Source organism: Pholcus phalangioides, unplaced genomic scaffold, assembly GCF_987345545.1.
Source record: "Pholcus phalangioides strain wild (caught in Gottingen) unplaced genomic scaffold, Ppha-v1.0 ptg000016l_1, whole genome shotgun sequence".
Lineage (NCBI taxonomy): Eukaryota > Metazoa > Arthropoda > Arachnida > Araneae > Pholcidae > Pholcus > Pholcus phalangioides.
In genome coordinates this window covers 9,592,719-9,601,782 of record NW_028301609.1, presented here as the reverse complement: position 1 = coordinate 9,601,782, position 9,064 = coordinate 9,592,719, and the positions used below count along the sequence as shown (strand labels likewise).

Sequence of the window (9,064 nt, the reverse complement as noted above, 5' to 3'; positions counted from 1 at the left end):
TTTCGAAACTGTTAAGACTTCCCTGTTCCCCTCCCCCACTCCGCAATTATTTTCACACCAGGGATCCGCGGCCCAGGGCCTTCTTAAGAGCATTATGGGCCCCCGGGCCAAGAGATTTTTCTGAGGCCCTACGAGGCAAATTCTTAAAAACTTCAACCAGATCTCATTTTCGTGAGGCCCCCGGGCCGTTCCCGAGTGGGCCCATGCCGCGGCCTCGAAGAGAAACCTTTAAAAATGATGTTAATCAAACAGCAGTCTGGTTTTTTTAAAATCTTCCGTTATAGTTTTTTATTCTGAAAGATAGATGGCGCTGTGTACAGCGATATCAAACAAAGCAGTTTTTACTGAATGTAAGTCTCTTACATTAATGCTTTGTTCAGCTTTTCGTGATCCATCCTGTTTGAAACGTCCGCAAATGAATCATGACTTAGAAAATCCAATCGATGAATGTACAATACGAAACATGATGCGCATACATAATTTCAGAGCTCACGTTTTTATATATAAATATGAATCCGGAGACTGTCGCCACCATAGCTCAGTGGTTAGAGCACTGGTCTCGTAAACCAGGGGTCGTGAGTTCGAACCTCACTGGTGGCTACTTCATCGATTTTTATAATGTTTTTTTTTTATAATTCTATTTCGATTGATATGCAGTGAAAGTTTCATTGCGCAACGATACTCGATTCTGCTATAGTATGATCTCCCCTAAAACGGTCACCCCCTCCGACACTTTTATGATCTGCGGTCCCGCGGAATAGGAGCTTTTTAATGTATTTCACTCATCGTTAGCGGGCACTCTCTAAAGCGGACAGTAACATCAGGCAAACTGTAATTTATAAATTTTTGGTCTCAAAGGGCCGTTTAAGTATTACTTCAGCAATTTTTTAGCCATTTTTGATCCTCACCCCCTTGCCCGTAAAACTTCGTCATCAGCACTGCCCCTCTGAATCCTAACGCATATTGGTGGGATCACAGACGTACACGGGGAGAGGACATAAAGGGCTCGTGGGTCCCCCCCCCCCCCGAAATTTGAATACTATTTGAAGGCTATGAACCCACAATTTATCTTTAATAAATTCATTGCGACCCACCCTCTAAGCCAGATACGGTAAATCCTTGGCCCGCGGTCCCAATACGGCCCTGGGTGGGGGGGGGGGGTTATCTGATGCGGCCTGCCCTCCCCAAACCTAATTTTGTAAAAATGAACTAAGCCGGACATTTTTACAGATCGCTTAAGTGACCCGTGGTACAATTCCAGAGCATTTAAGCGGCCCGTGGAACATTTTCAGATCACTTAAATGACTCGGGACACAGTTTTAGAACACTTAAGCGATCCGTGACACATTTAGAGATCCCTTGAGTGACATGTGGCATAGTTTTAGAGCACTTAAGCGGCTCCCAGGGCGGTTCTACATCACTCAAGTCACCCGCGGCACATTCTCAGATTATTTAAGTGATCCGTGGCATAATTACGGATCACTTGAATGATTCGTGGCACAGTTCCAGAGCCCTTGACACATTTCCAGATCACTAGGATCCGCGAAACATTTAGAGATCACTAGATGCCATTATGAATATTGCATAGTTTTATAAAGGGTGGTTGATGACGTAAGTGTTATCCACCCCGCAAAAGTCAGCAAATCAGAAACCCCTCATCGATGCTGACGTCATGGCCCCCACAAGGGGTGGGCTGACAAGGCTCCAACCCTGGGGCCCGGGGTGATTTTAATAATTTTTTTTTTGTTTTTCACGCTATAAATTCATCATAAAGGGGCCCCGTGAAAGTCTGGTCGCGGGGGTCCGTAAAAGATCCCAGCCTAGAGGCCCTGCTTCAGGATGTGGGGGCCATGGCTGACGTAATACTTGAATGACCCCTAAACCCAGAATTTATTATATTCAGCTATGATTATGCTTAATCCGAATCCCCTTGAGAGCATCGTGGGCCTCCCCCCCCCCCCCCAAGTGCTTTTCCTGAGGCCCTCCCTTGTAAATTCTAGGAACTTCCAACCGGACCTCATTTTTTGTGAGGCCCTCGGACCGCGCCCTTGTGGGACCATGCGTTACGACGGCACCGATCCCAAGCTCATGTTGATAAATATGATAAAGCGTCGATTAATTACTTAATTAACTGAACTCGACTATGGTCCACAGGATGGTGAATTCGAATGGTAATGTTGGTTTTGTTTGTTGATAACGTGTGAAGAAAGCCAACATTAAAAGACTGATACAATATTGTTATAAAGGTTTTTAATTTTCTTCACACTTACCTTAATTTAATTTTTTTTGCAAAATGTGCGCAGTGCAATCATGTACGGGTGACAATAATTAATGTGTTTATGGAAGAGAAGAAAGGTTATAAATTTTTTTTCATATTCATCAGACTTTTCGATAGACTTTATTTGGGAATTATGCATAATCGCCGATAAAAGTGAATGAATGTAGAGAAGTTTAATCAAACTTTCTTTATATCGAGACTATTTGTGATTATGCATAATCACCAGTGTATCATTTACAGTACGACATATATGTTTTAACGTTAATATGAATAGGAACCGATTGCGACCGAGATGGCTCCGGATGAGGGAGTGGGCGCAAATCTCCTTTAATCTCTTCTCTAACATTACGGGGGGGGGGGGGCAAAATGTGGGCTAACCAAGCAATCTAGTTGTGGCCCTGAGTGGGGACAAGCATCTTTAGCTGCGAATGGAGTTCAGCTGCGAATAGAGTGGAGGCGGGCGGATCCAAGACGATGTGTCAGACAAGCGACTTATTGTGTGATGTATTGGAACAGAAGTTTTTCCTCCCAACTCTATAACAGAACTGCTAAAAAAAGCAGAGACAGAGAAAAATTTGGGAATTCCGGCGGCTATTGGAGAATGCGTTCGGAAAATGAAAAATCACAAAACCACACTCATATCAATGAAGAAATATGTTTAACACATTATGTCCTGTGCACACTCTCGAGTCCCGTTTTCAGCCCCGCAATGCTTTCTTCATGTTGGCTCCTCTCTATTGATGCGTATGCACAGTAGGAGAGCCTAAGCAGGTCAGACCAGGGTTTTTTTTTTTACAAGGGCTACAAGTTCAGAGGGAGGCAAATTTTAGTTATTGGTGTGGCGAGGAACACACATCCAGAAGTACATTTGGGGGGGGGGGGAGCTTAGCGGGCTATATCGCAGGTGGTAAGTTCGGAGGGGTGGAAAATTTATGGACTAAATGGCCAAGAAAATTAGTAAAATGAGAGAAGGGCAGGGAAATTTTTATAGGTCACAGGTGGTACAACCATGTATTTCTCCTTGCCTAGAGAGTGGGGGACTAGGTCGATGAGAGACCGAAAGAGTGACCCCTAGAGCATGTACAAGCACGTGAGGGGGATAAAAAACTTCGCAAGCGCGTGAATGACCAAAAGTGACCTAGAGCAGTGATGGTTTTCAACCTTTGGAAACCGGCGGCTTGGTTGATATCTATTTGTGAGGGTGAAAGGCTCAGTCATACATCTGATGAAGAAATTGGTGAGAAATAATGAAGCAGTGGATTACTGACGGCCTTGAGTGATGACCGGGCCCGGCACCAGATTGCGGTTGAGAAACTTTAGAGCATGTGAATATTCAAAAAAATGATTTAGAGTACGACCAGATCAATGAGTGACCAAAAGAGGAACCTAGACAGCATGGTCCCCACATCCTGAAGCAGGGCCCCTAGGCTAGGATCTTTTACGGGGGCCCCCGACCAGACTTTCACGGGGCCCCTTTATGATGAATTTATAGCGTGAAAAACAAAAAAATGATTAAAATCACCCCGGGCCCCAGGGCTGGAGCCTTGTCAGCCCACCCCTTGTGGGGGCCATGCTAGACAGTGTGTGTATGTGAGAATGGGAGTAACCAAAAAAGTGACCTAGACAATGTGTAAGCGTGGGAATGACCTACAGATCGGTGAACCACCAAAACAGTGATCAAAAATGACCAAGAAAGTGTTCAAGCATGGAATGAACATAAGACTGACTTATAGAAACACAAGCTTATTCACAGGCGCGGGGGACTAAGTGGGCTATGAAAATACCTTCTACTCCAGAAGGTATTGGCTATGACCAGATGCACCGACAGGAAGAAAACATTGAGGGGATAGAAAATCGCCATTCGTCCTGTATATACGGGACTCCCGTACGCAAGAGGCAGAATGGTGCGTTCCATTGTATATTCATGATTTTTTTCTTTTAGGGGATAGGCCTCAGCCCCCCCCCATATTCCGGTGCCTACGACCATTTGAAGAATGAGTGGTCAAGAAAATTAGACCAGAAACACCAGTAGAAGGGCGGCTTAAACCATAAAACTAGTTCTGGGAACATCACTGAGCCCACCGGCGACAAGGCCATAAAGCCATTATGAGTACAATGACTTCACATTTAGATATATATCAATAAATAAATACAAAATAAATTTAAAAAAATACACATAAATAAATTAATGTAAAATAACTAAAATAAATAAAAATATTATTTTTAATTTTTATAATAAAATAATGAGAGATATATTAAATTTAATTTCCATTGGAAAAAAATATTGACGTAAGAAATATGTTGTAGTTCGGTACATGGTACATAGATGGCGCTACAATAAGAATCCGTACATTCTTTTAATGGTTTCTTTCTTGTGAAAAATTTGCCTTGATTTCCTCAAGTTGACACAATCAAAAGAATTACATTAATGGGTGTTACATCAGTTCGTGAAGCAAACGAGTGATTCTTCCTCCCAATCCCGAACAAAATTCAACAGAATTAAAAAAATACGAAATATTTCCCCAGTATAATTTTAGAGTATCTTTTTATATTTAGATAAAGCCACGTTCGTTGTCGCCATCATAGCTCAGTGGTTAGAGCACTGGTCTTGTAAACCAGGGGTCGTGAGTTCGATCCTCACTGGTGGCTATCACATCAAATTTTTCTAAGCGTTTTGCAATTCCGATTGAATCATCCTTCAATTGTAACAATCATAATTTCCGCCCCTGAATGCGCATTCCAGTATTTCCTATGGTTCGTGCATATGATTAATTGCTAATAAAAATCATCGAGATTTTAGAGAAAGTGCAAATTTTTAGCTTTTTTTCTAATAATTTCATTACTAATGATTATTTTTATCTATTCACCCTTCAAATTTAATTTCTTTTTTCTTCAAGAAAATATTTCACCGGTGAATCATGGGCTGAGATACGGAGGGGTGGGGGGGAAAGCGTCGAATATGAGCCTATTGATCTAATGTCATGCGTGTGTATGAATTTACATCATCATCAAACCCTCTCCCAGTAATCATCATCATCGTGCCCCAGGGCCGTCATTTCAACTTTTTCCAGGGGTGGGGGTTGGGAAGTATTCAATGTATATATATTCTTTTTAGGCATTTTTTAATTCATGTCTTACTGGTGTTCCTCAGGGGTCCATATTTTGTCCCCGTTACTTTTTATTTTATACATTAAAAATGATTTGAAAAATCACGTCAATTCTAATTATTTGGTATACCTGTATGATGATGATGATGTCAAAATCTTCCAAGTCTTGAATAATACAGAAGACGCTGAGACGCTACAAAATTCTGTCGAACTACTCAGTTCATAGTGTAATATAAGTTAAACCTAAATATTCCCAAGTGTACAAATGTATGTATTTCGATAAGAAACGTAGCCCTTTGAGCTTTATATTGGAAATTACGTATGATTGCAATATTGATGGTCAAACCTGGGCCAATTTTAAGAGCATCATGGACCCTCGGGCGAAGTGATTTTTCTGAGGCTTTACCTGGCAAATTCTCAAAAAACTCAACTACTCGTTTTTCTGACGGTCCTCTTCTCTTGACGCTTCCCCCCACTCCCCGGGTCCGTGCCTTATCGGGCCCATGCGTTAAAACGGCACTGGGTCAAACGATCGAGACAGTAGAGTACACGAAGGGGACCTAGGTGTCACTTTTCATAGGACTTTCAATTTCAACCACCATGTTAATGACATTGTTTCAAAAGCATCAAGTAATATCGGCTTCCTATTTCGCAACACCACATTTTTTTCAAATGCAGAACCCTCTCCGCACTGCTCTATAGCAGTGTTTCTTAACCTTTTTCAGCTCATGGCCCCCTATGGATCACATTTTTCTCTCGTGGCTCCCCTGTCCTATCCAGCCCCCCCCCTCTACCGTCATCCAAGAGTGAGATACTTTCTATTTTTTTTATTATTAATGAAATTTTACTAAATCAGATCAATCTCTGGAATCCTGGCTAGGCACGGATTCAAATGGTGAATTATCATCTCTCCCAGGAGTCAAATTATATTGCAAAAAACAGTCTGTGTAAAATACGGGATGATCCAACGAACATGCACGATAAATCGACCCTCTCAACACATCAACCGTTTCTCTGGGGCTCCTCCATACTTAGCTGGAAGTAACAGCTTACATATGAGATCTTACCAGATCCTACATATATTCCCCCTCCCTCCATTATAGACATGAAGACCCGGGTCATGCCCCACATAGACCCAAGGGTCAGGGGCGTAGCCAGAAATTTCGTTCGGGGGGGGACCACTTTCAATTCGGGGGGGGGGGGGACCAAAGTGACAGAACACTAGATTTGGCCATCTTTTTCCCTTTTTTCGGTCATTTTCTCACATTTCGGGGGGGGGGGGACCAGACCCCCAAGTCCCCCCCCCCCTCCGGCTACGCCCTTGCCAAGGGTTAAGATGCTCCTGGTTGTATAGACGGATCTGATGAATTCTGAAAGTAGTAATTTTTTTCAACCATGTTTCACTTTTAAAGCTTTTCTCTTCACAGATCTCTATGACTCCCTCTACCACCTGTCGTGGATCACCTTTCTTCTGATTTTCTCCCGTGGCCCCCCTAGAATATCCTAGGACCGCAAGGGGGGGGGCCCAGGCAGGGGCGTCGGAACTGTTTCGAACCTGTGGGTGACCGTCTTGAGACTCATATAGGAAATTTCGATTTTTGAATCAATTCTGTGGGTGCTCGAACCCGCTCTACAAACTTCCGTGGGTGCTCGAGCACCCACAGCACCCCCGGCTCCGACGCCACTGGGCCCAGGGTGAGAACCGCTGCTCTATAGGATATCAACGGTTCGCCTGTAAAATGCCATACCCACCCTGAGCAGCCATGATTGAAAAAAAAAATCGGTTTACAAAGTCATTGATAGATGGCAGCAGTAATTCAATGTGGGGAGGACTCTAAAGATCGAAAGTAGAAATTAATGAATTAAATATTTTTAAATTTTGGGAATTATTTGACACGTCATTTTGGAGATTTTTCTTTTTTTGCAAATCCGTACTTTTTGTTTGATAATTAATTGGTATAATTGGCAAAGTGACTGATTTCAAAATTTTGTAATACTTTATATTTCGATTAAAGTCATTATCATCAATGTTTGCCGCGGAATTAAAGTGAAAATTTGACTTGAAAACGTAGGTGGAGATACACTTCAAAGTCTGGGGGGGGGGGGAGGGAGGGGCGGTCACGATCATTATTGCTGGGGAGGCACGACGATGATGATGTCGATTCAGGGGCGTAGCCAGAAATTTCGTTCCGGGGGGGACCACTTTCATTTTGGGGGGGGGACCAAACTGACAAAACAATGGATTTGGCCATCTTTTAACCTTTTTTCGGTCATTTTCTCACATTTCGGGGGGGGGGGACCAGACCCCCAAGTCCCCCCCCCCCCGATACGCCCTTGTGTCGATTCATATATACACATACACATTAAATCAGTCGACTCCACCTTTGACGCTGGGTAGGGGGAGGGCAATGGGGGGAATCTCTCCCCTTCCCCCGTATCTCTGTTCATGCTTTAAAAATTTGAAGGAACAAAATTGTGAAGAGAAAAAAAAAAAAAAAAAAAAAAAAAAAATATTAATCTCCCCGGCGGGGAATCGAACCCCGGTCTCCCGCGTGACAGGCGGGGATACTTACCACTATACTACCGAGGACGACGGTGGAACGACTAATTACCTTATTTAAGCTTAGTAAAGAGAGTAATATTTTAGATGATTATAGAGTAATTATTAGATAATTAATAGAGTAAATTTTAGTAGAATACGTAATTAATAGTAATCCACAGAATTAAGAATAACTCACAGAATTTAAGCGATTATTTTTCTAAGAAACAAATTACAAAAATATTTTACGCAATAGGACATTTTATTGGCGGAGATAGATTTCAAAGTCTGGAGGAGCACCATCATTATTGTTGGGGGAGGGGGGCAGTGCCGTCTTAACTAGACTGACCATATTTCCTCGAAAGAAATACGGGAAATTGGGATTCCAAAAATACGGGATATCGCCAGTTATTGCCGAAAATGATTTGTGGCATTCAAAGATAATTCCAGATTTTCTGAGATACTTTCAGCATTGATGAAATTGATCATTTCAAAATTAATGGAAGTGATAATTCCAGAATTACTGAAAGTGATAATTCCAGAATTACTGAAAGTGATAATTCCAGAATTACTGAAAGTGATAATTCCAGAATTAATGAAAGATGATTCCAGAATAAATGAAAGAAAAGTTCTAGTTTTAATGAAACAGAAAATTTCAGTTCCAAAATAAATGAAAGCGATAATTGCAGCATTAATAATGAAAGAAATAATTCCAGATTAAGAAAAAGGGATAATTCCACTCAAGTTTGTGTTGTGACCCGTAGCTTGAGTCCCTGGCTTAGTGGATTCGTACAACCCTTCTCGGAAGTCCCTGTTAATTACGTTTCAGTCGGGACCTCATAGCTCAGAGTCCTTGATTGTTAATGGATTTGGACTGTTTGTATTTGCACAACGACCCATCTTGCGAGCCCGGCGACCTAAGTTTTTGTCGCGACCCATAGGTTAAGAACCCCTGGTTTATGGCGATCAAGAGTGACCATAAGAGTTTGCAAGCATGTGACTGACCATGGCATGAGCGTGGGACAAGGTCGATGAGCGATCGTAAGAGTGACTTAGAGCAAGGGCGTAGCGACCTGGGGGGGGGGACTTGGGGGTCTGGGTCCCCCCCCCCCCCGAAATGTGAGAAAATGACCGAAAAAA

The 9,064-nt window shown here is 42.5% G+C and overlaps 3 non-coding genes across 3 annotated transcripts; 2 read left to right on the top strand and 1 right to left on the bottom strand.

The window, feature by feature from the left end:
* Positions 1–527: 527 nt before the first annotated feature.
* TRNAT-CGU (transfer RNA threonine (anticodon CGU)) lies at positions 528–600 on the top strand. Its single transcript has one exon. It is a non-coding gene; the product is annotated as a tRNA-Thr (tRNA).
* Positions 601–4,854: 4,254 nt separating this feature from the next.
* TRNAT-UGU (transfer RNA threonine (anticodon UGU)) lies at positions 4,855–4,927 on the top strand. The gene has a single exon. It is a non-coding gene; the product is annotated as a tRNA-Thr (tRNA).
* A 2,976-nt stretch (positions 4,928–7,903) lies between these two features.
* Positions 7,904–7,975, bottom strand: TRNAD-GUC (transfer RNA aspartic acid (anticodon GUC)). Its single transcript has one exon. It is a non-coding gene; the product is annotated as a tRNA-Asp (tRNA).
* Positions 7,976–9,064: the final 1,089 nt, after the last annotated feature.